This window comes from Panthera pardus, unplaced genomic scaffold (assembly GCF_024362965.1).
Source record: "Panthera pardus isolate Hobbes unplaced genomic scaffold, ASM2436296v1 HiC_scaffold_6, whole genome shotgun sequence".
Taxonomy (NCBI): Eukaryota; Metazoa; Chordata; class Mammalia; order Carnivora; family Felidae; genus Panthera; species Panthera pardus.
Window position 1 is genome coordinate 121,995,729 of NW_026526991.1, and position 26,102 is coordinate 122,021,830.

Here is a 26,102-nt window from a genome sequence, read left to right on the forward strand (position 1 = left end):
TTTTTAAATAATAATGGTGTGAACCCACTAGTTAAAGTGTCCAAGATAATCAGAGCTCTCATGAGTACTCCCAATTTGACTTGAGTTTATTGTGACCGACACAGTGCTCACATATAAGCGTCACCTTAATTTCAGCCACAGTGAAGAAGAAACTTGTATCCCTTCTTCTCAGGTCACTTTTCTCTGGGAATGAAATCAGGATGACAAGAATCACAAATACGTGTCTTTAGGTCCCCCTCCATCCACCCTGCCCACGGCACCTCCTTAAATTCCTCCAGAGGAGTTAATTCATGGGAAATGTTTCTACATGTTCTGAGTACAATTCTTCTTGCCCGGTGGCAGAATGATTTGCCCCCTCATTGCAGGATTTGCTGGTCATTCCTGGTGCAGGAAACAGCTCCCCCTGCATTCAGTGATGCTCTCCCTGCATTCAGTGATGCTCTCCCTGCATTCAGTGATGCTCCCCATGCGTTCAGTGATGCTCCCCATGCGTTCAGTGATGCTCGCCATATCCGTTGTCAGGAGGGCGGTCTTCTCTGGAGGAGTGAGGGTTATCATTCTTGACTGCTGAGTCTTAAACTCTCCATGCAACAAACGTTTAAATTTTATTCCTATAATTTATACTTTTGCCCATGAATCTATGGAGGGAGGGGGTTCAAAGGCTGTCTGTACCCCAGGACTTCTACTGTGCTCAGAATGGTTCTTTCTTTCCATAACTCTCACCCAATGTGAAATTTCCTTCACCTTGCTAACTTCAGGAAATATCTTGGTTCATCTTGTAAACCATCTTCTAAATATCCCATCCTGCCAATTCTCTGCTCATTCCTGAATCCAAAGGTGGATATAACTTAGATTAATTTGGCAATTCTACTCTAGATAAAGAAGCTTCATCCAAGTTGTTGCCTTAGTTTCACTCTGCTTTTTAACAGGGAAATCTGGCATGTCTGTGTCAATGCTTGGCTTGGGTGGGCTCTTAGCTGAAACCTGCCCTCACGGGAATGTAGCTGAATATTCTGGCCTGTGGAAAGATGTACAGTGATTTCTGCCGAAGTGGAATCTGGGAATCGCCTGGGAGTTTCTAACATTCACCCAGGACGGAGAAATCCTGGGCTAGCCAGAAAGGGTCTGCTGAGCTGGGTAAGAAAAAAGTGTGGTTTTGAAAGAAAGGCATATTTTATAAATATTTTTTTAACTTTTATTTATTTTTGAGAGACACAGAGAGACAGAGCATGAGCAGGGGTGGAGCAGAGAGGGAGGGAAACACAGAATCCAAAGCAGGCTCCAGGCTCCGAGCTGTCAGCACAGAGCCCGATGTGGGGCTCAAACTCAGGAACTGTGAGATCATGACCTAGGCCGAAGTCAGATACTCAACCGACAGAGCCACCCAGGTGCTCCAAGAAAGGCACATTTTAATGAATACAGCCTGTTCATAAGGAAGGCGAGTGCTGTGGGGCACTTGTGAGGTCCTTGAATTTGTTTCCCAGAGCTGTGTGACAAAGTATCACATGTTCCCTCTCAAGACCCAAGGGAAGGGTCTGTCACCAGGCTTCCCTCCTCACTTCTGGTAGTTTCTTGGCTTGCAGTAGCGTAATTTTGATCTTCACATGGTGCACATGTCTTTTATAATGGCATCAGTTATAGGAAGAGGGGTCCTTCCTACTCCATTATAGGTTTATCTTAACTAATTACATCCACAATGATGTAATGAACTTTCAAATAAGGTCACAGCTGAGGTACTGGATGTTAGGACTTGGGCATAAGAATTTTGGGGGGACAGAATTCAATCCCTAATAGTCCTTTTCCTGCTCTATGCCTGGATGGAGAGCCAGTTTAAGACAGAGGTCAGACCAAGATACAGCTCCTGCCATTGCTGGGACAGAAGTATCATTTGCTCTGTTTGCTTTATGTAGACGTGACCTAGATGTGCTATTTAGACATTCTGAATTTCTGACATTCTCCCAGGCAGACATGGCTTCTGAACAAAAGACAGATCTTTAAGATACATTCATTGTACAACTAAGGGACTGTCTAAAGGTATCCAACCTCAGAGTGGTAGCTAAAAATGAGAGAAGCACAACACAGAAACAATTTTAAAAGGAGTGTTACTTGTGTTATGTGCTAACATTTGGGAACAAAATTGTATTAGGGCAGACGCTTCTAATTCAGGATTACAAAACGCGAGAAGGATTTTGCGCTTGGATCAGTGTCTATTTTGGCCATAATTATGATTTGGGATACAGGATGTTAATGGAGCTCTGTGTTCTAGTGCTTGAAAAGAACAAATCTCCTGTGCACAATTACTTCTTTTAAGTCGCTTCTATCTTGATGATCAGACTCGAAAATGAACAAGGCTTGTGGTACTGACCATGTTAAGGAAAGGACTCAGGAGATAAAGGAATCCACAGACTGAATTTTTCAACTTGCCATAACGGACAAGGGGGAAAATCCCGTTTCTAAAAGTGGGTTTGAGAGAACATTTTTATAATCCTGCTCTACTTCTACACGTAAATGAGTCTGTGTATTCAAAGGTGGAGCTTTCTTTTTTTAATCAATCAATTATTCATTCATTCATCCATCCATTCATTCATTCATTTTAATTTGCATCCAGTTAGTTAGCATATAGTGCAGTAATGATTTCAGGAGTAGAATCCAGTGGTTCATCCCCTACACAGAACAACACCCAGTGCTCATCCTAACAAGTGCCTTCCTCAATGCCCCTCGCTCATTTAGCCAATGCCCCCACCCCAAACCCCTCCAGCTTGTTCTCCGTATTTAAGGGTCTCGTATGTTTTGTCCCCCCTCCCTGTTTTTACATTAGTTTTAGATCCCTTCCTTTATGTTCATCTGTTTTGTATCTTAAATTCCACGTATGAGTAGAGTTATATGATATTTGTCTTTCTCTGACTGAATAATTTCACTTAGCATAATATGCTCTAGTTCCATCCACGTCATTGCAAATGACAAGATTTCCTTCTTTTTGATTGCCGAGTAATACTCCATTGTATATATACCACATCTTCTTTATCCATTCATCCATCGATGGACATTTGGGCTCTTTCCATCCTTTGGCTATTGTTGATGGTGCTGCTATAAATATGGGGGTGCATGTGTCCCTTCGAAACAGCACACCTGTATCCCTTGGATAAATACCTAGTAGTGCAATTGCTGGGTTGTAGGGTAGTTCGATTTTTAATTTTTTGAGGAAACTCTGTACTGTTTTCCAGAGTGGCTGCAAAGGTGGGGCTTTCTTATAATCACATTGTACTATCTCCTGCTGTTTGGAGAAGGAGAAGACCTTTCCTTGGGGCCTGACTGTGGTCTGGAAAAGAGTCTGGGCCAGGACTTGGGTGCTGTGCTCAGAGACAAGAGCCTCACGGGATACAGTGGCGGAACTTCGATCTTAGAGGAGGTGTATGGGGAGACTTTCCTCAACATGACGTTGGTTCATATGATTAAATCCCTCTTATGTTAATTAAATCACCAGTGGATGGAGGTTGTGACTTTAATTGTGGTCTCTCTGGCAGATTCATTATGAAAGATAATGGTTTCGGGTCTGATGACAAATGTGTGGCATGCTATTATCTCCTGCTTTTCTTTCTTACACGATTACAAGTGTCATTTGAGAATTGTATTGTAGATATATTTCTACTTCTTATTTGTAACACTGTCTAAAATCAGAATGCTTATTTGTTTGGGGTTTATTGCTATTAAACCTTCCTTTCACCTAAGACGGGAAGATGGCACCATGAATTATACACCATAAAAAAATTCATTAACAGACTACGGAATAAACACGTGGAAGGAGGTGGGGAGAGACATAAGCAGACATTCTTGTTTTCTCTTTGACAAAACTCCAGACTTGGCCCGTGGAGTGCTTCCTGAGCTGGGCCTCGAGTACCGCACCAACTCATCTGTTCCCACGGCCCTGGCCTCTCACCCAACACGCCCCAGGCAAACTGCTCTCCTCTTGGGGTCTTCAAACAGGCTGAGGATGCCCGACAAATAATAAACGCTCAACATGGTGGAATGGATCGATGAATGAGGGATGTAGAAAGGGCGGGAGAAGGAAAGGGAAAAAATGAGAATAAATGGGTTTCCCCCATCGTGATTTTAAAGTTGGTGGAAACGCTCAAATTCCCAAAGAACTGTAGTTAGAATCCAGTAAGGAAATAGTTATCATATATAACTATCTACTTGGGCCACGTCACGCAACTTGTTTGGAAATTTTATATTAGGCACTGTGTGTTTTGAGTGGAGCTTTCACAGATGAATTATGGCACAATAAAAACACTTTCCTTTGGATTGTGAAAGAAAAGAAAGGAACCTAAAAAATGATTATGCTAGGTAAATCTCCAGTATTTTTTGTCTCATCGAATAAGGTATCAAGTCTCTGTTATTACCCTTTGTGACTTTCAAGACAGTTTATGCTTTGCTGTACTTACTACTAAACAATTTGTATTTCTCATGGTGGTCCGACCACGCACCCTTAACTACATTTATTTATGGAATTTTGAGTGCCTAGACTCATTATCTAGACGTTGGACCAATTTCCTTCCATAATATTTCCTTTGTTTATGTTACTTTTCCAGACTGGAAAACCAGTTCCTGTTAAGTTTTCTACTCAGCCTTCAGAATTTAGCTCTGTCACACTTCCTTCACAAAGCCATCTTATTTAACTCAAGAGTGGTTCCTCCATATTTGAAACTCCTATTGCATTTATGGTTTTATACCATTTATGGGTTAAAAAAATTATTTACCCGAGGTAGTTTGCCCTCCATGGACGAGAGCATTTGGGGGCTGGAGCGTATCTACTCCCTCTCACACATACATCATTCTGCCTCGGCAAGCGCATAGTAGGTGCTCATTAATTATCAGAGGCTTTGTTAATTGACAGAATTGCTGCTGTGAGAACATGAAGAGCAGAGGCTTCTTTGCTGTGGTTGTGAGTTGGAGGAAGCCAAGATGTTATCCATAAATGTATGAACCAAAAGGGCTGGTCAATCATGAAAGCTGAGGCAGAAGAGAGTTCCCCCTCACGTCAGTGCTGTGATATCCAAACACCATCCAGGAGAGAGGAGATTTCAGGGATAATAGACTGACATCGTGGCTTCACTGGCAGAGCTGTTCCTGTAGTTGGTGAGAGGGTGTTGAAGCACCTTTCACCAGGAGATGCCTTTGAAGACCACCTCGCTCCTGTGTTCTGCTTGAAACCCCCTAATAACTTGGCTTCCCATATGCTTGCTTCTCGTTATATAACAATAAATAGGCATTTCGTCTCTGTGAACTTGATTAAGGCAAGTTTGCCTCTAAGGGGTGACAGAACTAATTCCAATGTGTTCAGTAAAATCAGGTTTTTTAACCTTTAAGCCAGATACCGGACCCTGGTGTGCGTGAATTCATCAGGGTAAATGTAACCTTGCGGGAACTTTCTGAGCAGCCGGCCATAACATTTGAAATGTGAAAAAAATGACTCCGTATAGTAATTTTCCCCGGCATCTTGTAATATTATCTTTGAATAGAGGAAGGAGCATTCATTCCTTTGAACAGCAGCAAAGAAGAAATCCCAATCTAGACTTCTTTACAGGGGAGACAGGACTGTGTGTGTGTGTGTGTGTGTGTGTGTGTGTGGGTGTGTGTGAATGTGTGCACAAGTTCTCCTACTTGTGCTATGTCTTCTGCTCTTTTTCTTTTGGGCCAGCTTTCCTGAGCTGCAAAATTTCCTTAAAGAAGAAAGTGGGGAGAACAAACAAATCCTCAACCCATGATGAATTTAGACTTCTGTAGGATTTCCAAAAGTCAACTCAAATTCATATGAGAATCTGTCACCTATTCTTGAAATTCAGAAATAATTTTTAAAATTACTTAGACTGGGGGTGTCTGAATGGCTCAGTCAGTTAAGTGTCCGACTTCAGCTCAGGTCATGATGTCACGGTTCATGAGTTCTAGCCCCACGTTGGGCTCTGTGCTGACAGCTCAGAGCCTGGAGCCTGCTTTGGATTCTGTGTCTCCCTCTCTCTCTGCTCTTCCTCTGCTCATGCTCTGTCTCCCTGTTTCTCAAAAAAAAATTTTTAAAAATTTGAAATTACTTAGACTAATTTTCCTGGGACAAAGTTAATTGCACACGTATTAGGAGCATAAGGTAGCTGTGATAGATGAATTGCAGTCAACATTAGCAAAAAGATTCTGCAGCTGTCATTTCTTGAACGATTCTTTGCTCTTACTTCTTCTTTTTTAAAATATTTATTTATTTTTGAGAGAGAGAGAGAGAGAGAGAGAGAGACGGAGCACGAGCGGGGTAGGGGCAGAGAGAGAGGGAGACACAGAATCCAAAGCAGATTCCAGGCTCCGAGCTGTCAGCACAAAACCTGACGTGGGGCTCGAACTCACAGACTGTGAGATCATGACCTGAGCTGAAGTTGGACTCTTAACCGATTAAGCCACCCAGGCGCCCCTCTTTGCTCTTACTTCTGTTGCTGCCACCTATCCAAATCCAGTACAGTGAGTAGACTCAGCAAATTCAAACAGCAGGAGATCCAAAAAGTATATATTTGAGGACCGTTATGCTGTACTGGATGAAAATTAAAGTGAGACTAATAGTAAGTTTACCATCACATGTGCTGTTTAACTTTCTTTTCGACTTAGAGAACAGATTTTGCCATATTAGTGTTATTCCTTTTCTTTACTGAACTTACAAAAAGCTAGAATTCGGGGTGCCTGGGTGGCTTCATCGGTTGAGCATCTCTCGATCTCAATTTAAGTCTTGACACCAGGGTAGTGAGTCCAAGCCCCATGTTGGGCTCCACATTGGGCATGAAGCCTACTTTAAAAAAAAAAAGCTGGAATTCTAAACCCCACATTCAACCAAAACAGAATTATTGTCTCATTACATAATTGATGAGAAGCTTCTGTGAATAAAAAGGGTACTTCAGATATCAGTCATACAGAAAGATCAGTGATTCTGAAGCATTTACTCTATCGGTATGTTGGCCTGTGCCTCTGTGCATTGGCAATATGGTTGAGAAGTGATTGTCATATGCTATTGCAGGGTGTTATTCTAGTAATCTCTGAGAACGAGAGACTCAATTTCTTTTAGACCAAAACTAAATTAAATCCACTTGCATTTTAAGAAGATACAGAGAGTACGAAGAAAGAAAGGTGTGAGTGACTCCTGCCACCAGGGGAGTACCAATCCTATCATAGATAGGATTCGCCATCTTATTCTATGCTTGTATGTATGTGTTATTTCATGTAAGCATAAGAATGAATATAAACGTAAATAACCACTCCTCAGAGCAAAGAATCTACATCAAAGTGCTTAAGATATCTTTGAGGAGCACCCATGGCCAGGAGGAATGAGCATTCACAAAGCCAAGTGGAAAAAGCAAGAGCTTCTGATGAGTGCGGAGTTTCATGGACAAAGGGTAGGCGTCCTTGGGGAGGCATGAAGTGGCTTTCCAGAGGTCAGAAATGTGGATTTCTCCAACAGACAGTCTTCAAGTTGTTGAAGATACAGGTAAGCAAACTGACTTGTTCTGAAAGAAAAGTATGAACATTAAAAAATATTTTTAGGAAGATACTACTAAATCTTGAGAGAGAAACAGAAAAGGTCTAATATTTGTTATTTCTTCTCAAAAGGCAGGTTTCAGGGGCCTAATGTTGACTGTCTCTCCTGGGTGAGTACAGGCACAGGACAGTTTAAGTGAAACCCCATTCTGGAAAGTGAGTGAGAGGAAGAAGGTGACATGAAGTGAGGTAAACTGAGAGAGGTCACCAGGGCCAGCCCAGGGACTGTTTAGAATGGGCAGAGGGAGTGGTTAAAAGAAACATGTCCAGGTTTCATCTGGACCAATGCTGGTCTCTAAAAAGATATGATCCTGACATGGGATATGGCAGCTGGTGCTCGGGGGGCTGGGGAGGAGTGTCAGTCAGTTGGGTGTGTGTGTATCCGCGTAGGAGGGATCCATACAATTTATTAGGATTCTTGCCTATAGCACAAGGAGTACATTTGAGACGATTCAATGACTCTACAGGAACCCAGGGTCAAAGTCACGCTGACTGGAGTTTGGGATAGGCTGCTCTAATAGTTTAGGCAGAACCCTTGTCAGATGGAGTTGGACAAAGAGAGAAGTTACCTGGAGGTCAAAGTGCAATGGGCAGGCAGGTGACCCGTGCTCACCCCAGCCCCCCTGGGTGCTGCATTCAGTAGCAATGAGAGTGGTTTCAGACGACACCAGCTGGTAGACCAAAGCCTAATGATTTCCAGCCCACTTTGGTCAAGACCGATTTAGAAATTTGATGACTGGATGGGTTAAACTAGCACAGGGGCCAGAGTAGGCAAGAATGAACACCGAATATAACAGACTCTTTCTTCTTTGATCAAGAAACCAAATATCAAAGCCCAACATCTGACACCTAAGAAAGTACATATGTTAAAACAAGTCAAGACAAGGTTGATTTGTTTTGTTTTGTTTTTTTGATCTCGAAGACTGCTTTGCAGAATTTGTTTTCATAAGGGCAGACTAGGCATCAAGTTCTCAAGTATTCAGGTTTATGCGAAACAAAGAGAATGACCTAAGTCCCCATATTTGATGCTTTCATTGTGACAGAACTCAACAGTGTGCCTCCTATGAAACGTTTTTCTACAAACAGAAATACCCAGCTTGATAACTTATGGTCAATCACTTGAGTTGGCTCTGAACAAAATTGTGGGCGTTCAACCTAGATACTATCTGCCTTCGTTCTAGCCTTTGAGACTCAAATAAAATCGATTTGTCTCCACCCCACAAGTCCTAAGACACCCAGTGTCCTTGAACCATCTCTGAATCTTTTGCTTTTTCTATGTTTGTCTGGCAGACGAGGGTTATAGGAAGTAGGAAGTTGTTTTACATGGTGTCTACTGGGTCTGAGGTCTACTTCTTTGAACTATTTCAGCCTCTGAATGGTGTTGCCATATTTTGCATACTCTCTTTGTTCAGCCTTATGCCCATACCTCTCTCCAAAATACAACATCTCTCCAAAATACAACATATCAAAAACTATAATATGCAGCACAATTTGAATGACTTTTTGTAGCAATGAGGGTGGTTATATTTATTTAATCTTGTTATCTCTCGACACTTTAGGATAGATTATTAGGCCCCATCTTAGAAGTCTTCATTCATTTTGTCATCAAGAATATCTCTCTGGTCAGTTTCTCCAACTTCCAACATCTCACTGTGTTCCTCAGCCCCTTCTCTTTTACCTCACCCCCGCCACTTCTCCCTTTCATCTCTCAATTCCTGCTAATTTTTTAATTCAGAGATGAGTTGACTCTGTGTTTTACTGATTCCTTCCACACTAATGCTTTTCAAGCTGCAAGTTGTGACCAGGTAGTAGGTTGAGAAATTCACTCCGTAAGTCGAAACAAGCATTTTAAGAAAATGAAATAGAATCAAAGAGAAAATATCCAAGTGCATTGCCCATGGTAGAGTGGGATTTTGCTACAGGTTCCATCATGTTGTGAAACATGTTTAATTCCACTGTTGCAGGCCACGTAGTAGAATCTTCTGTCCACCCGAAAGGTGTTCTATCAAGGTATTTTTCCAAACAAATGAAATTTTTCTTTGATATATATGTTCTCAAAAATCAAACCCATTACTCATGGAAAGTTGTGCTCCACCATTGCTGCTCCTAGAAAGACTGTGGCCCCAAAGTCTTATCAATATTCATATTACCTCTCTGTTACTAAGCACTTTTAGGAGGGAGTGGAGCATATGGTCAAGGGAACCAAGGGGGAATGACCAAACTTTCCATATTCAGGGATTCCTCACCTAAGTACTGGTGTCAGTACTGACTAACTAGTACCTGCCCCGTCAGAGTGCTGAGAAAGAGTGTGTGTGTGTTTGTGTTGGAGTGGCAAAGTGGATGATGGGCAATTAGGACAAAGGATGACAGCCATATAAGCAACAAAAGCTGAGATGAATGATTTTATTTTTTTCCCCGTTTGTTTCACTCTGCTTTTGACCACACGCCCAGGATTTTCATGTAAACTAATGACATCTTGGGAATGGTCCTTTTGTCTTCCATCAGGTTTTAGAAGATCAATACCCCTAGAGTTCACAAAATTTATTTCCCAATAAAACTAAAATTTCTTCAAACAAATGCACAAAAATAATTATGAAAATAACTCACAAAGTACACATAGGTGTCACAGGAAGAAGTCTTTATCTACAGCAATGATAAAAACATTCTGTTTTTCCTCACTGAATGGAACTACATGATTGACTGCCCCCGGACACTCCAGGGCAAGGAACAGACTCTCAGACTCACCATGCTTTAAAATTTCTTTATGTTCCAATCTAGTGTTCTGATACACAGAGAAAACCAGTTCTTTGTAGCTCTATTCATCTCGGGGGAGGGAATACTTTGCTGTAGAAGAGGTAAATTACTATAGATGATATTCTCTGGGAAGATTATTTCTCAACCATAAGGGATTTGGAACTATTTGTAAAGCCTATCGATAGACTGATAACAGTATCGCATTTATATTAAAATCCATGATGTTAATGTAAGCTAAGGAAGGGGAACTTTGACCAAGATGGATCATAAAGCTTTAGAGCCTAGCCCATTCATTGTACATCCGTGGTTATTTTCAGTTCACTGACCAAAAATCTTTATGAAAGTTTGATTACAAACAGTTACTGCCTATAACCAACTCCATTTATAGTAAATGCTATTTTAATACATAACAATAGACGTGTCCACTTTAGACAGATGATACGGAATTTCCAGTGGCAGCAGCAGCGATGAAGCTATTTTTCAATTACTAGGATGCAAGGCAGCATTTATTCCTTTTTATTTTTCTTGAAAGAGTACCATATGTCATTTTTCTCTTTGAGGAAATGGTGGTTGTTACTGGAGCACACTTAGTCGTTTCATGAGGCTACAAGGAATAAATTGTACATCATCTTCCTTACATTGAATTTTAATCCGTCATTAAGAAATATCAGCTTCCACTTCTGGTTAAATTGTAGGAGAACATGTTAATCAACTGGAATTCTCATGCATTGCTGGGGGATTCTAAAATGGTACAACCACTTTGGAAACAGCTTGACTGTTTCTTATAAAGTTAAATAAACATCTACCCCAAGACCTATCAATTCTCCCCCTAGGTGATTTCCAAACAGACGTGAAAAGATATACGTAGAAAGGATTTTTACAAGAATGTTCATCTCTGCTTTATTCTTTTTTTATTTTTTTCTTAAAAAAATGTTAGGTCAAGGGGATTTAGTGCTGACTGGCTGTGGGTTGTATTAGGGGATTAAATTTATCATTTGTGGCAGTATGAGAACAGGGTACTGGACCTCGGATGGAGGTCAAGTGGGGAGCTGGGGGAGAGAAGAGCTTCAGAGCTTGGGTGCCAGGCAAGACCTACTATGCTTAGAATTGTGCTACTCCAAAGGGCATATGGACATTTGCCCCTCATTTTTTATTATGATATAGCTGGGGCTGTCCTGTACATGACACCCCAGAAGGTGATTTAAAATATTTAGTGAGCTGTTCCTTATCTTACTGAATACCCATTTGCCCTTGTCCATATATTACATCACCCACCTATCACTAAGAGGTGTGGGGGTAGCCCAGACTTCTAAGAGAATATGCAGCCATGCTCTAATTCTGGTAGTGAGCATAAAATTTTTATTGAAATGTGTGGATAGTTTGAAACTATTTTACAAACAGGAAGACAAGAGCTTTTGGCTTTCTGAGCTTTGGCCGATACGTGATTGGACTCCTGCATGAGATAGAGAAGAAAGATCAGGCAAATTCTATGGTAGGAAGATTGATGTGAGCAAAGGTTTTATTCTTAATAGCCCCTAACTAGAAACAACCCAAATGCCCAGTAACAGATGAATACTACTCAGCAGTAAAAAGGAATAAACTATTGATACACGTAATAACATGCATGGATCTCAACAGAACTAGGCTGAGTGGGGAAAAAGTCAAATGCAAAAGAGTACATACTAAGTTGTTTGTTTATATGAAGTTCTAGAGAACTCACACATCAGCTATGGTGATGGAAAATCAGATCCTTGGTCACCTCAGTTTGGGAATATTGGCTGGAAAGGGACATGAAGGAACTTTGGGGAGATGGAAAAGTTCTGTATGCTGATGAGGGTCAAAATATATCAAAGTGTATGCTTAAAATCTGCGCACTGGATTATATATAAATGGCACCTTAATGAAGTTGATAAGAAAGAAATACCGCATCCAGAATATTGAAGACATACCCAATTGTTTGTTTATTTATTGAATACCTACTGTGTTCCAGAAAGGTTAAGGATATATTGATGAACAACGCTAACGAGGATTCTACCTTCATGAAACTTATGTTCTAGAGGATGATGACAGACAACAAAAGAATAAATAATAGGTGTCTGAGATGCCAGGACATGCCGCCTGACTCCAAATGCCAGAAAGTTAAAGGCTAAAGAGCAACGGTCAATCGGGACAGGAGTAGGTCGTCTGTGTATGTGTGGATGTGTGTCTCTCAATTTCCTTACTCCCCTCATGTGTATTCCATGTAATTTCCCAGGGGCACTGATCTCTAGTTGCTCACAGAGGTACCTGATCCTTCTATTCTCTAGTGGTCCTTCTTTTCTTCTCTCTCTCATTTCCTCACTCCCTTACTAGGCTTCTGAGATCACCTCTGAAATAAGCTATTTGCATCCAGGTATTTCGCTCAAGGTTTGCTTTTAAGAAGTTTGCTGAAACCCCGTTTATGGTTGTTTAAGGTTTCCTAAGACCCTGGGTAAGGGAAGTGCTGTGGATGGCAGAGTGGAGGGAGGGGCTGTTGACATCAGAGAGTCACAAAAGGCCTCTCTGAGAAGATGACCCTTGAGTAGGGGGAAGGTCAAGGTTGGACACACATGGGGAAGCTGTCAGGATTTGGATGATGTTTGAAGCTGTGGAACTAGAAAGAGAGTAGCGTAGATAGAGAAGTGCTTGTGGGATGAGCTCTGAGCACTCCAGTGTTTGGAAGTTGGGAAGTTAAAAGGGACACAGAAGAGGTGACTAGAAACATCCTGTGAGACAGGAGGAAAAGCAAGAGAGAACGGTGTTTCAGTAGCTGAGCAGAGAAAGTATTTCAAGAATGGGAGAGTGATAAAATAGATCCAATGGTAACTATGGGTCAAGACAGATAAGGGCAGGGATTGGCAGTATGGAGTTTGCAGTATGGAGGTCATTGGATTTTGCAGTATGGAGGTCATTATTGGTGACCTTGCCAACAATTATTTCACTGGAGAGATGGGGACAAAAGTCTTATCAGATGCAGTAAGATCAAAAGAGAACAGGAGGGTACAAAATGGAAAATGCCAAGATGATATTCTCTGTAAAGTATAGCTCAGAAATGAGGCAATCATTGAAGGGTGAACGGGGGTTCAAGGAATGGTTTGTTTCCTAAAAAATACAGGTGTGATAGTATGCACATGTGATGCAGGGGATGATACAGCAGGGAGGAAAAAAATGACAGATGCAGAAGAGATGGGGGACAGCAGCTACAATTGTGCCCGGGATCCAGTCTTTCAAATGAAGAGGTTAACTTGGATCGGGGCAGCGACTTCTGGCCATTAACAATGTTAATAACAGGAGGGAAGAATTATGGTCTAGTTATAGGTGTCGTGCATTAGTGGATGGAGTGGTGGAAGTCTGGAAGTTCTCTCCCAATTAATTCTATTGCTCAGCAAGATAGGTGTCAAGTTATCAGCTGACATTAAGGAGGAGAGGAGATTTGGAGGTTTGAGGAGAGATGAGAGGCTGTGTTATGGACGGCTAAGAGAATGGCAGAGAACTGATCAGGTGAACGTGTGAATTTTTAGCAGCACTGTAACCAGCTTGAAACCAGTGGTTGTGACGTTGACTTGAGACCAGGCAGCATGATTTAGTGTGTTTCTTCAATGGTGGGTACAGCACGCATGCATCGGGAAGAGAACTAGATTTAAACCAGGATTGGAGTTTGGCTGAGGAAGTAAAATGCAGGGAAAGAGGCTCAAAGTCGCTGAGCTGTATGCAAGGATGATAGTAAGGGAGCATGGATGTAAGGCTGGATAAGGAGGAAGATGAGGACATGGGGAGACTGGGATGCATTGAAAAGGTGGAAGTGTCCCTGGATTGTATAACCTGTTGGGGTCGAAAAATCGTTGACGTCGGGTAATTAGAGGGAAGAAACGAAAACAAAAGTGGGATCAGAAAGTTTAATGCTTCCAGTTGAAGTATTGGAAGGCTTGGGTTACTGGGAATGACAGAAGCTAGGGTATGACCATGGGAATGACCATGAGAGTGTGGTTTGAGGATAAGAAAACAGGGGTTCGGGGAGTTGAGAGCCAGGGTATTGAAAGAGCATGTGGGTCCTGAAATCACCAAGAGTTATAATGGCATTGAAGACAGTAACAATGAGCAAGGAGCTAAACTTTTAAGGAACAAAGGGTGTGAGCAAGAGGTGACAGATGACTAACAAGAGGGCGAGCAGGTAAACTACCTAGGTGTCTTTGATGCTTCTTGAACATGCCGGGCACAGAACATGCTGGGCACACTCTTCCCTTAAGGTCTTTGTTCTTTCCATTCTCTATGTCTGGGATTTTCTTTTTCTTTCTGATATTAGCATTATTTCTTTCTTCACCTCATTTAGGTCTTTGCTCATATTTCATTTGCTCAGTAAGACCATTTCTGATCATCCTATAAAGATCAACGTCCCTACCCATCCTGACAAATTATTTTCCTACTTCCTGTTCTATTTCTCTCAGTAAGAATTGTCACCATCTAGCATCTAAATATATTTCACTTACTTTATTTATTTTTGAGACAGAGAGAGAGAGAGAGACAGAGAGTGAGTGGGGGAAGGGCAGAGAGAGAGGAAGACCCAGAATCTGAAGCAGGCTCCAGGCTCTGAGTTGTCAGCACAGAGCCTGATGTGGGGCTCGAACTCACGAACCGCAAGATCATGACCGGAGCTGAAGTCGGACGCTTAATCGATTGAGCCACCCAGGTGCCCCTCACTTACTTTATTTTGTATGTTTCCCCTTTACTAGACTCCACATAGCAGAACTATTTTACTCTGATTTACTGCTAAAACCCTAATGCCCAGGACAGTGTCTGATGCATGGTACCTGCTCAAGAAATATATGTTGATGCTCTGATGACATGAGCTCCAGAGTTTGGGGGCTGTAGAGAGGATACAGGACAAATGTCTGGAAGCAGCAGCGATGAGCAAGAAGGACACGCACCTCAACTCCAGGCTGAGACATTCAGTACGTGTGGAAGACATAGAAAGAAGTCCCTTAAATAGAAGCCACTTAAGAGGATTCCAGGGAGCACTGTTCAGTGGTTTTCACTGCACCAGCATTTAGACCAAAGGTTGAAAGGAATGCTCCAAGAAGAGCTTGGGATTTAGCTGATTTTGCCGTGAGTTACAGAGGGCCCAGGGAAAGTTTCAGGAGATGGAGAGGGGTGGCAGGTGGCAGGGGATAGAGTTGGACAGAGAGAAGTGGACGCTAGTGTGAGTGTGTTAAACGAGGTAGGGCTCTTCCTGACGGTCTTTTAGGAGGTGGTGGTGACAAGGCTTTGAAGATTTGAGTTTGGGAGAGATATCAGTGTTACCAGGATCACACAGGTTTCTAGATCTCTCCATGGGTGTAACACTGCAAGAAAGATACACAGAGTCCAGGTATCCCCACCATCTACTACCTGTGAATGATGTCTAATAAATACTTGTTGGCTAAGATAATGAATGGAAAAATTCGTGCTGAAATTAAATAGTTAATTCTGAAGAGGAGAAAAAACATAGAGTAATTCTTTAACTCCTACGGAGTCACTAATGATAGAGTATGCTATGGACATCCACAGAGGAAACGCCAAAGAAATAAATACAGGACACAGCCCTTATTTGCCCTTGAACACTTCAGAGTTAAACACAAATTACGTTCATCATTATAGAACTCTGAATTGTTTTTAGTGAAGTACAAAACATATAACATACACAAATGCTCTTCTAGTTTTAACAGGCAAGACAGTACATTCGACTAATTAGAGTCAGGAATGTAGTCTACTTTGCATACAGAGGCACAGGAGACAACCGGTTTGTGGGTGATGATGATCAAAGATGGCCTTCATATTGTTCTTGTCGGGGCCAATTAATTGCATAGAATCCTGGGAGAGATAGTTCCTCCCCATGGTTCAGTTTGTTCTTTCTTAAAAACAGTGCTTAGAATTTCTGAGTTATTAGATGAGAAGTGCTAAAAGAGTGCCAAAACCAATTTCGGTTGGCTTTTAGAATGAACTGGAATTTGCTTCGCAGAGAGGGCATGAGCAAAGGAATAGTAAGTCTGGTTCTGGTTACACCTGGGAGTTAGTGTGGGCTCAGGGTCACCTGTGCAGAAGAAGGAGCAACCTAAATGTCCTTCTGGTGGCCAAGACCAGGCTTCCAGCCCCCAGGGAATCAATTTACTTGTTTCTATCACGGAGTTGAGGGCATGAGGAAGTCATTTGTAACTGTGTTTCCAAACTGCTAAATTGTTAAATATCTATTTTAATGGCTCAGACAGGGGAAAAACAAGCAAAGCCCCTTGAAGAGTTCAAATCTGGAGAAACATTTGTCTACTAGTTCAAAGTTATCTTAGCCATTTTGGTAGCATATACAAAGTAAACAGGTCACTCGCCTCTCCTTGAATCTCATTCCTACTACCAAGTATGGGTGTACTACCATGACCACTCTGGAGGGAACATTCAAGATGGCAGATGTCATAGAACCCCCAAAGTCTTAGCCATTGCCTCTACAGCAGTAGTTCTCAAAGTGTGTTCCAGGGACTAATTGGAAAGGGAAGTACCAAGAGCCAAACATGGGAACAGTGAGGTCAAACAATGTTCGTAGTTATACTACAATCTTCCCTTTTTTCACTGTCTCTCTTTGGAGAGTGAAAATAGCAGTAGAGTTGCCCAGAGACTACATGTCATGTTAAACATACATTATTTACATTAACATGTAATGAACTCATTATTCTCATTTTAAAAATAAACCAATAAGTGCTAAATTGCTCTTTTAATTTCTAGTGTAAATATGGATATGTAACCACACATAAAAGCACTTGGGAGGTTGTCAATAATTTTTTTAAAGTGTAAAGGGGTCCTGAGGCCAAACACACTGGGAACTATGGCTTTCTGGCAATCTGGAATTCGTTGACAGCTATGGGACTCAGCCTTTCCCTACCAGCCTTCCCCTATTAAAAATATATACCTAAAAGCTCTTGTCTCTCCCAGCTGGTTAAATGACAAAATATGAGGCCAAAAGCCAGCTCTAGAATCAGAAATCATAAGACTGTTTGCTTCTGCTGTTTCTCCTGGACCACCTGGGCTTCAGGCCATTGGTGTACCTGAACCCACTGAAGGTCTTATAGCTCCCTACCCGGAGATGTGTTTGTTCTCCCCACCCAAGCTCCCATAAGCCCTGGGCCTTGCACACAATTGTGGTCCTGGCCAGATGTCTTCAACCCATTGACACCTTACCAATCATGGGTAAAGAGAGAAGAGAACCGGGGTTGGGGACAGAGGTAAATGGGGAGATGAGGGAAATCCCATATGCCTGTGGCTCTAATTGTCTACACCTGTCTACCTTCCCTTTGCTTTTGATATTGGGAGGTCTTCTGAAAGCCTAATCTGTCTCTAGGGTATATGTTTTGCAGCTAGGTTGGGATATGCATTTTTGAATGAATAACATTCAGTCCTCAGACACATTTTTTAAAAAAATTTTCATTTCTGTTTTGAAAAATTTTTAATGTTTTTATAAGTTGTTTATTTTGAGAGACAAGAGACAGTGTGGGTGGGGGAGAAGCAGAGAAATGGAGAGAGAGAGAATCCCAAGCAGGCTCCACACTGTTAATGCAGAGCCCAATGTGGGGCTCAAATTCACGAACCACAAGATCATGACCTGAGCCGAAACCAAGAGTTGGATGTTTGACTGAGGCACCCAAGCACCCCCGCATTTGTTTTGTTTTGGTTTTTTTCTGAGCTGGAATATCTGCCAAATGCCTCTTCAGTTTGGACCCAACCTTCTGGGTCTAATACCTCTACAGGGATGTGACCTACTCACCCATCATGGACTCATTTGAAAGTTCTTTGCCGTTTAATTTGACTTGCAGCTGGTGAAATAAGCTTTTTGTTGTTGTTGTTGTTGGCGTTGTGGTGAAGTTCAGAAATGTTCCTCTTAAACTGTGATTTTTTTTCCCCTCCCATTATTTAACTATAATTTCTTTCAAATGTACAGTAACAATGAAAAAGAAAGTTCATAGTGAACGTCCATTTTTCCGCAGCCTAGATTATACCACTGTCCTGATTGATGTATTGCTAATCTATCTATCTACCCATCCCTCTATCCAGTCGTTAAATAAAATTAAAAAAATTTTTTTAAATGTTTATTAGAGAGAGAGACAGAGAGACAGAACGTGAGTGGGGGAGGGGGAGAGAGCGAGACACAGAATCTGAAGCAGCCTTCAGGCTCTGGGCAGTCAGCACAGAGCCCGTCATGGGGCTTCAACTGAACCACCCATTGGGGGGGGTTCGACTGAACCACCTAGATGCCCCTAATTTTTAATTCAAACCTTAAACAATCAACTCTACAAAAATGAATTGAAAGCTCTTTTTAACAAAGAGAGTTTCTGGGCGGGAAATAAAATCTGGCCTAGTAAATTTTTGTCTGAATCACCTAAACCTTCAGAAGCAAACTATTGTTATCAAAAGACGCTGGAAATTTGGCCAAGGATAGTACACTTCGGCACGAGCACCTTCTTTCCTTTTCTTGGTTCACAGTGAGGATCAGCATATTTACGGATTTTTTTTTGTTTTCTGGAAACTTCTCAGATGTCTTAAGCTATGGAACCAGTATTAAAAAGTTATTAGGAGCAGCCGAGTGGAATTTAGGCAAGAGGTGAAGCCACTGGATTTTCCTGAAGAAAAAAATGGCTCCTTTCAAATCTTTAAAAACATATATGGATCTTGGAACTTGGGTTCCGCAGTAGGAATCAAGTTTATAGGAAAAGAAAAATGATTTTCTACTGTTCTTCCTTCAAGGTTTGGGAAGATATAAAGTTGCAGGGAATAATTAGAGCCTATTCAGTTCATTAAGGTTTATCTTCTCTTAATATTCCAATTCCCTTAGGACTCTGGTTACCGTAATTGTTTTTTGAAAGATCTCCCAGCATTTAAGTTTTGCTATCTTTTCCTGGCAAGCTATTGTGTACACAGTAGCCCACGATTTTTCTATAATTAAAAAAAGTTCAGAGTAGGGGGGACCTATTTTATGACATCCGTTTCAAGTGTATTTTTCCTCATTTTGCAATTATGCTTGGAGCTTTCTTATCTGTCTTTTGAAGAAATAGTAACTGTGCTTGGCATCAACCAGGCTGGTTAAGACTTTTATACAAAAATTAATTTCCCTTGAACTGTCTTTTACAGGCTCTAAATTTCAGTTTTTATAGTTTCCCTGTATAGTTTTCCCCTACACTTTTACTAACAGCGTTGTCTCCTTTTAAAACTTAAGAAAATGAGGTAAAAACCAAAAGAGATAGTAGTCAGGACAGACCATCAATCTCCACCACTTGCCTATCGGGAATGTGACCTCCCCTCACATCCTGGATCTCACTTTTGGGTTTTTGCACCATTACATTTCCGGCTTGGACCTTGGCAATTTGAGGGACTCACGACATTTTCTTCATTTCACTGACATAATTTCAGGTGCCAGTGGTCATTGGATCCCTTAATGTGTTGTATTTTTATATTCATCTTTTTGCATGAGACAATCTGAAGTTCATTTTTTACTATTCCATTTCCTAGGAAAGTCGTTTAGATGGAAATAAGAACTATTCATCCTTCAATAATTGTGACTAGGAAGTCATATCAGCAAGAAAGTACTTCCCCACCTAAAGTACCGATTTCAAGATTCCATTCACGTTAAACTGAGCTCACTGGATAGGAGAGGTGATTTCAATCTCTCCCTTGTTTGGAAACCTCATATTTCTAAATAACCCAGATCTGGCAAACACTTAAACAGGAAAGTCACAAGATATTCATTTAGGTGGCCTTGTTGTTAAACTTAGCCTATAAAGCGAAAGAAAATAAATTGCCAGAAGACATGAAAATTACAGTGGCTATTTAACTATGTGATAAATATAAAATATATATTCAGTCGATGTGCCTTAAAAATAAGAGAGCTCTTTACCAATGTCTCAGTTTTTTTAAAAAACAGCTTGGATCTGGCTTTCTGATTCTTCTTTCTGAACTGATACATAACCCCTGTTGAGAGAAGTGATTACCATCAGACCACAGAATATGAAAATTCTCTGGCCAGCTCTGATCTCCAAGTAAGCAACCTCTTGTTGCTAATTTAATAATCGCCATCTGCCACCTTATTGGTCATTTACAAAGCAGGATATCTTATTATTTGTTGAAAAACGAATGCTGTTTCTTCTTAAGGGAGCAGCATAATAGAGGAACTCATTGGACTTGGAGTGAGGAGACCAGAGGAGCATTTTCATTCTGGCGTGGCATGCAATTGTTGCACGGGCTCTCCATTGGATGGTTCTAGTCACAATGGCCTCACAAGCTCCAGCTGAAGTAGGTAGAGGTTGTGGCTATTGGCTCCTGGGTCTGCTGAGGTTATCCTGGGAAGGAGAAGTAGCTGTTCCTTGTCCACCTTCTGTAGTGGCTTCCTCAGTGGTTTCAAGCATTCATAAAATAAAAGGTTATAGGGGCTAGCTAATCCCTCTACTTCTAAACGTCTTCCTTTTTCTTTTCTTTTCTTTTTTTTTATCTTTTCAAAATGGCTTGGTTTATATGCACCACTCAGTTTGGGTTTATGATGAATGCATTTTGTAAAAAGACCATTTTATCTCCTGACATCAACTCTTGTCCCTTAGAAAACACAAAAAAAGCACTTCTCTCTCTTTCCTTTAGCTAGACCTGGTGACTGACAGAGTGGAAGTATTTCTACAAGTGTTTCCAGGTGCCATATGTCTATGAACTCTGACGTAAGCAGCCATTGTTTTAACATGATATTTCTAAAGTTGATTTGATTATGTGGTTGATGGAATATAAAAAGAAGTTTCTTTTCTCCCAGTTAAGCTACACAAATTGAACTGGACAGAAAGCTCAAAGCTTTCAAGAATATATATTTCAGCTCACGGTAGAGACAGCAGTGGAAGGGATGGAGGCTGAAAAAGGGAAGGACAAATCTTCAATAAGTTTTCATCTTTAATCTTATGTCTGGGCCAAATGTCCACCTTAAAAAATCCTGAGGTAATGGACCCTCCATTTCTACTATTTATCCATGTGACTCCTCATCTGACAAATTTATCCCTGTCAATTCCAGAAGCTGAACTTCCAGTCTATTTGAACCTGAGCTTGAGTGTCTTGATTACAACTGACTTATTGATGAAATCAAAAGCATTAGCTTTTGCAGGAAAGGGATCTATCATGTGCATATGAAGAAATGTTTCATTCTGATGTAGCATATAGTTGCTGCTTTGGTTTTTCATTGGATGATTCTGGCAATGTCTTCACAAGTTTCAGCTGAAGTAGGTAGAGAGTGAGGCTGTTGAGGACGGGGTTTGCTGAGTTTATCCTAAAGAGTTGGCATAGAGGTTCCCCACACTTGAACAACTGAAGGAGAGTTTGGAGCTTCTAAAGAGCACTAATGATGACCACCGTAGGGAACCGTATTATATAAAAGGAAGGAAGCCTGAGTTATTGAGGTAAAAAAAAAAAATCAATCAAGTGCTTTATGTGCTATTTTCCAGAATTTTTAATACACAGACTGAAGAAAAGCAATCATTGTCTACGATTTTAGAAAAGTATATGACTGAGAAGAAAAGGTTGTATCTGACAGGCAAGATGGCAACTTTTCCACTGTTCCTGTTGGGCACGTCACCTTCTTGGTTGTTTTATGGGATGCTTTTGTGCTGTTGTATGCCATCCTCTCTTACTTTGGCCCTTGATGAAAGAGATAACCTGGCACAAGGTTCTGGGAAATGACATTAACTGTGGATTTGTAGCATGTGTCAATAAAAGTATCCTCATTTTCAAACACTGTCCTAAAATCACTTCCTTGAATTTGAAAGTTGAAATCTTTCCAGACTACATGCTTTAGCTGAGTAAGCAGAGTGAATAAATAGGCATCCAGCCAAATGTGCTGTTATGGATAATGAGCAGAAAGTGTTCCGTTGCCGGGACAAGGAGGCATGCATTCCACTCCTAGAATTGCCCCTAGAGGTTTGAGCGTGTGTATGGTTGTGTGGGTGGGAGAGAAGGGTGAAGAAATGTGAGAGGATAGTCAGGGAAGAAGAAAAGAGAAGAATCATGAATACAAATTCAACCTCGTCTTGTGGGAAGAGCTTGCAAATGATGGATGCCATGTATGGACCATTCTGAGCAGCCAGTAGCATTTTTTTTTTTTTTAATGTCATAGCAGTGACTCAAATGTATTATTCTTGATTTGAACAAAGATATCAAAGAAACTCAGTGGAGGGGCTAAGAGAGAGACCATTTCTGAGGAAAATAAACAGGTGAGAAGGCAATTTAATGAGCTCCTTAGCATGAGGGAAGGAAGGTAAGTGGTTAAGTGAAAGAAAAGAGTTCAGTCAGCTAATATGCCTCATTTGAAAAAAGTTTCCAGTTCTGAAAACGCTCACATTGGAAGGTGAAGTAAAGGGCATCTCAATGCTGTTCAATTCAGCACCGAGGATTCTATAAGGACTAGGAACCTGTCATTTTAATCTGCATGGTGTTCTCTGTTCTTTTCTATAATTATATTGTTCTTCAAAGAGGAAGCCAAGTAGGCTGGGGAGATTTCTCTGAGAAAGAAAACCTGAGCAATCTCCACAGGGATGAATCACTTACAATGAAAGAACCCTTGATGGTGATTTTCAGATCATTTCACTCCATCACAGAATATTCCCTTAAGAAGTGACATGAGGTATTTAAATGGTTCCCTTAGGTGGTATGGCTCCCCTCCCAAGAGGTGACTTGTGTGTGGGGAAGAGTTGAGAGCTGAGGTGAGAAGTAAAAGGGAGCAGAGTTAGAAGGTGGGGTATGGTCTCCCCAAAAAGGCTTCTCTAGTATCTCAGATGAGAGGGTTCTTGAGGATCAAGCAAGTAACTTCTGACGGCTGAATATGCTCTCCTAGAACTGCCCTGGGGAAGGGAATGACAGGAAAGGCAAGGGTGAGGCGGGCTTCTGTGTCCCATTTATAACCACCGCAACTCTGCTTGACTCTGCTTAATATTGAACTTCTCTGTACAGTTCCACACACCAAAGGGTTGAGAAGTATGGTGGATGCCATACCATGCACTGCCTCGTCCTTAAGGGCCTCAGTACTCCTTGTCTCAGCTGCCATGGGAGTTGGCTGCTTGCTGACCACTCACAGCTGAGTCCCTCTCCGGGTGTCCATTCCTAGACATAGCCCACATCTAATGACAAAGACACAGCCCCAGCCTCAATTCAGGAGATCACAGAAGGGCCAGCACCCCTGGGGGCTTGGCTGTGGTCTGCGTGGCAACTGCTCACAGTTCACCGTCTTCCTTTTTCCAGGTCCTGCGGCCCTCACTCCCTTATAGATGTTGCTCCTGAGGGTACCTCCCCGGTACACCAGCTGCACACACATCTCCAGCTTTGCAAGTCTGTTTCCCAGGAAACCTGGCCAAAGACAAGCCGCTGAAAGACACGTGAGAGTGACTGGACCGAATGATAGCGGCCGCTCTTTGGCTCTGTGTACGTTTGCTCACCCAGTAAATATTTCAAGAGAACCTACTATGTGCCAAGAGTTACATGATTCAATAACTGTGGCTGAAGACATCAGAGGACTTTAGAGTCTTCAGGGTGGATTGATTACACTTGAATTTCTCCTCGAACTCTTTGGAATCATCACCCACGTATAACCTTAGGATACTGTTTGCACATTGGTAGCCTGTAGGTCAAATCTGCTTAAAAGTGGTGTTTTTGTTTTTGTTTTTGTTTTAATGACCCATAAAGAGGTTCTAATATTTTGATTTAGTCACAAATTTAAAAAATAAGGTGATTTCACCTAAAATCAAAATTCTGGCCGCTTTTAAAAACAGAACACCTGGGGCGCCTGGGTGGCTTAGTCAGTTAAGCATCCAACTTTGGCTCAGGTCATGATTTCACAGTTTGTGAGTTCAAGCCCCCTGGTGGGCTTTGTGCTGATGTCTTGGAAACTGGAGCCTGCTCTGGATTCTGTGTCTCTCTTTTTATGTCTCTCTGCCCCTCACCCGCTTGTGTTCCCTTTCTCTCAAAAATAAATAAACAAAAAAGAGAGAGAGAGAGAGAGAACATCTGGCAACACAAGACCTACGTTCTTGGAAGAGAGCCATCACCCGAGGCTAATTAATGGCTATTTTGAAAACTGGTACCTGTTCTAGTTTTCCCCAGTCCCCACTGTGCCCTATTGTATCATCGCTGGCCCACGTTGCTTATACTTCCGCCTAGGCCTCTGTAGCTATTCAGATTTGTGACCTTTCTCCCAACTCTAGGTCCACAAAAGTTTCTCTCAATCTCCAGACTGATCTCAGTGACTCTGGGGCAGAAGAGATTTTGGCTTAGCCCTTAAGCCTGTCCTACCCATGTGAGATGGTCTCAAAAGTATTTAACATTCTCCTTTTGAAAGAGAACACAGCATTGGAAAAAAAAAAGCTCTTATTTCTCTAGTTTCTTCATTCTTGAATAGTGCTTTTTAAGAAATCGTCATTCAGTGTGCACATCACATTAAGCACAGGGACCATTACAGAATTTGTGAGGTGAATCTATTCTCCCAGCCGCACACTTGCCTTCCGCAGCTGAGGAAGCCGAGAGAGGTGGGGGGTTTCCCCAAGTGGCAAAGGTAGGACTGGATCCCATTTCCTCCCACTCAGGCAAGTGCTGCGGCTCCAGGCTGTCCTGACTCTGGTGCTTTATCTCAACACAAATGAAGACGCAGCAGGCGCTCAGCCTTAGAAGAGGTTTTGCTGAGAGAGACAGATTTCTTCTGGCAAAGTTGAGGACATTGACCATTAGCTGGAATGTTCCCAGCGGTCTTTGGCATCGAGTCCAAGTCAAGTTGGGTTAAGAGACTGAGCTCGCGAACAGAGGAGGAAAAATGTGTGCTGTCGGGCAAACCAGGTGGGGGTGAGGGATTCAAGGTGCCCGGGTGAAATGGGATGGCCCCTTCCTGTCCCCATGTCACCAGAGACTGGTGTGGAAACGAGGCCTAGAACTCTGTCTCCTCTGTCTCTGCCGAGACTCCCCTCCTGCCCCTCAGTATAAATGACACAACTAACGATAGCATACGCTGTCTCCTAACAACGCAAATTACCAGTGTTAACTATCTGCCTCGAGAACTTCAAGACCATTGTCATGATACCCTTCATCCTTGCTCCTAGCAGTCCCCACAAGAAACACAGGATCCTTATCCCCAGACTTGAATCGCTAAGCTGGTGTCGCTGTTTCTTATTTCACTAAGAAAACAGGAGTATTCCAAAGGTAATTTCCATAAACTTTTACCACCACGTTTACTATCCTCCCTACCCCTGGGTCTTCTAATAAGACCTCCTCTTGGAATAAGGAGGACTTTTCCCAGCTCCTATGAAAGGTCAACCCATTTGCCTCACTTACTCAAGGACATTGTTCCTGCCACGATTCCTCTCTGGTCTGCATCATCAGCTTTTCTGTCTCCACACTTCCATGTTATTATTTCTTTTATCTTAAAGAATGATTTATTAACTCTATATCTTTTTTCACCTACTGCCTATCTTTATCCCTTCCTTCTTCATTATAATATTCCTGGGACTTGTCTTGATGATTAATTTTATGTGTTGATTTGGCTGGGCCTATGGTTGATCAAAAAATTACTCTAGGTGTTTCTGTGAAGGTATTTTTTTTTTTTTAGATGAGATTAATACTTAAGGCAGTAGACTTTGAGTAAAGCAGATTGCCCTCCATAATGCAGGTGGGCCTCCTCCAATCAGGTGAAGGACTTAATAGGAAAAGACAGGAAGGAGAGGGAACTTTTCTTTCCTTTTTTTTTTTTTTAA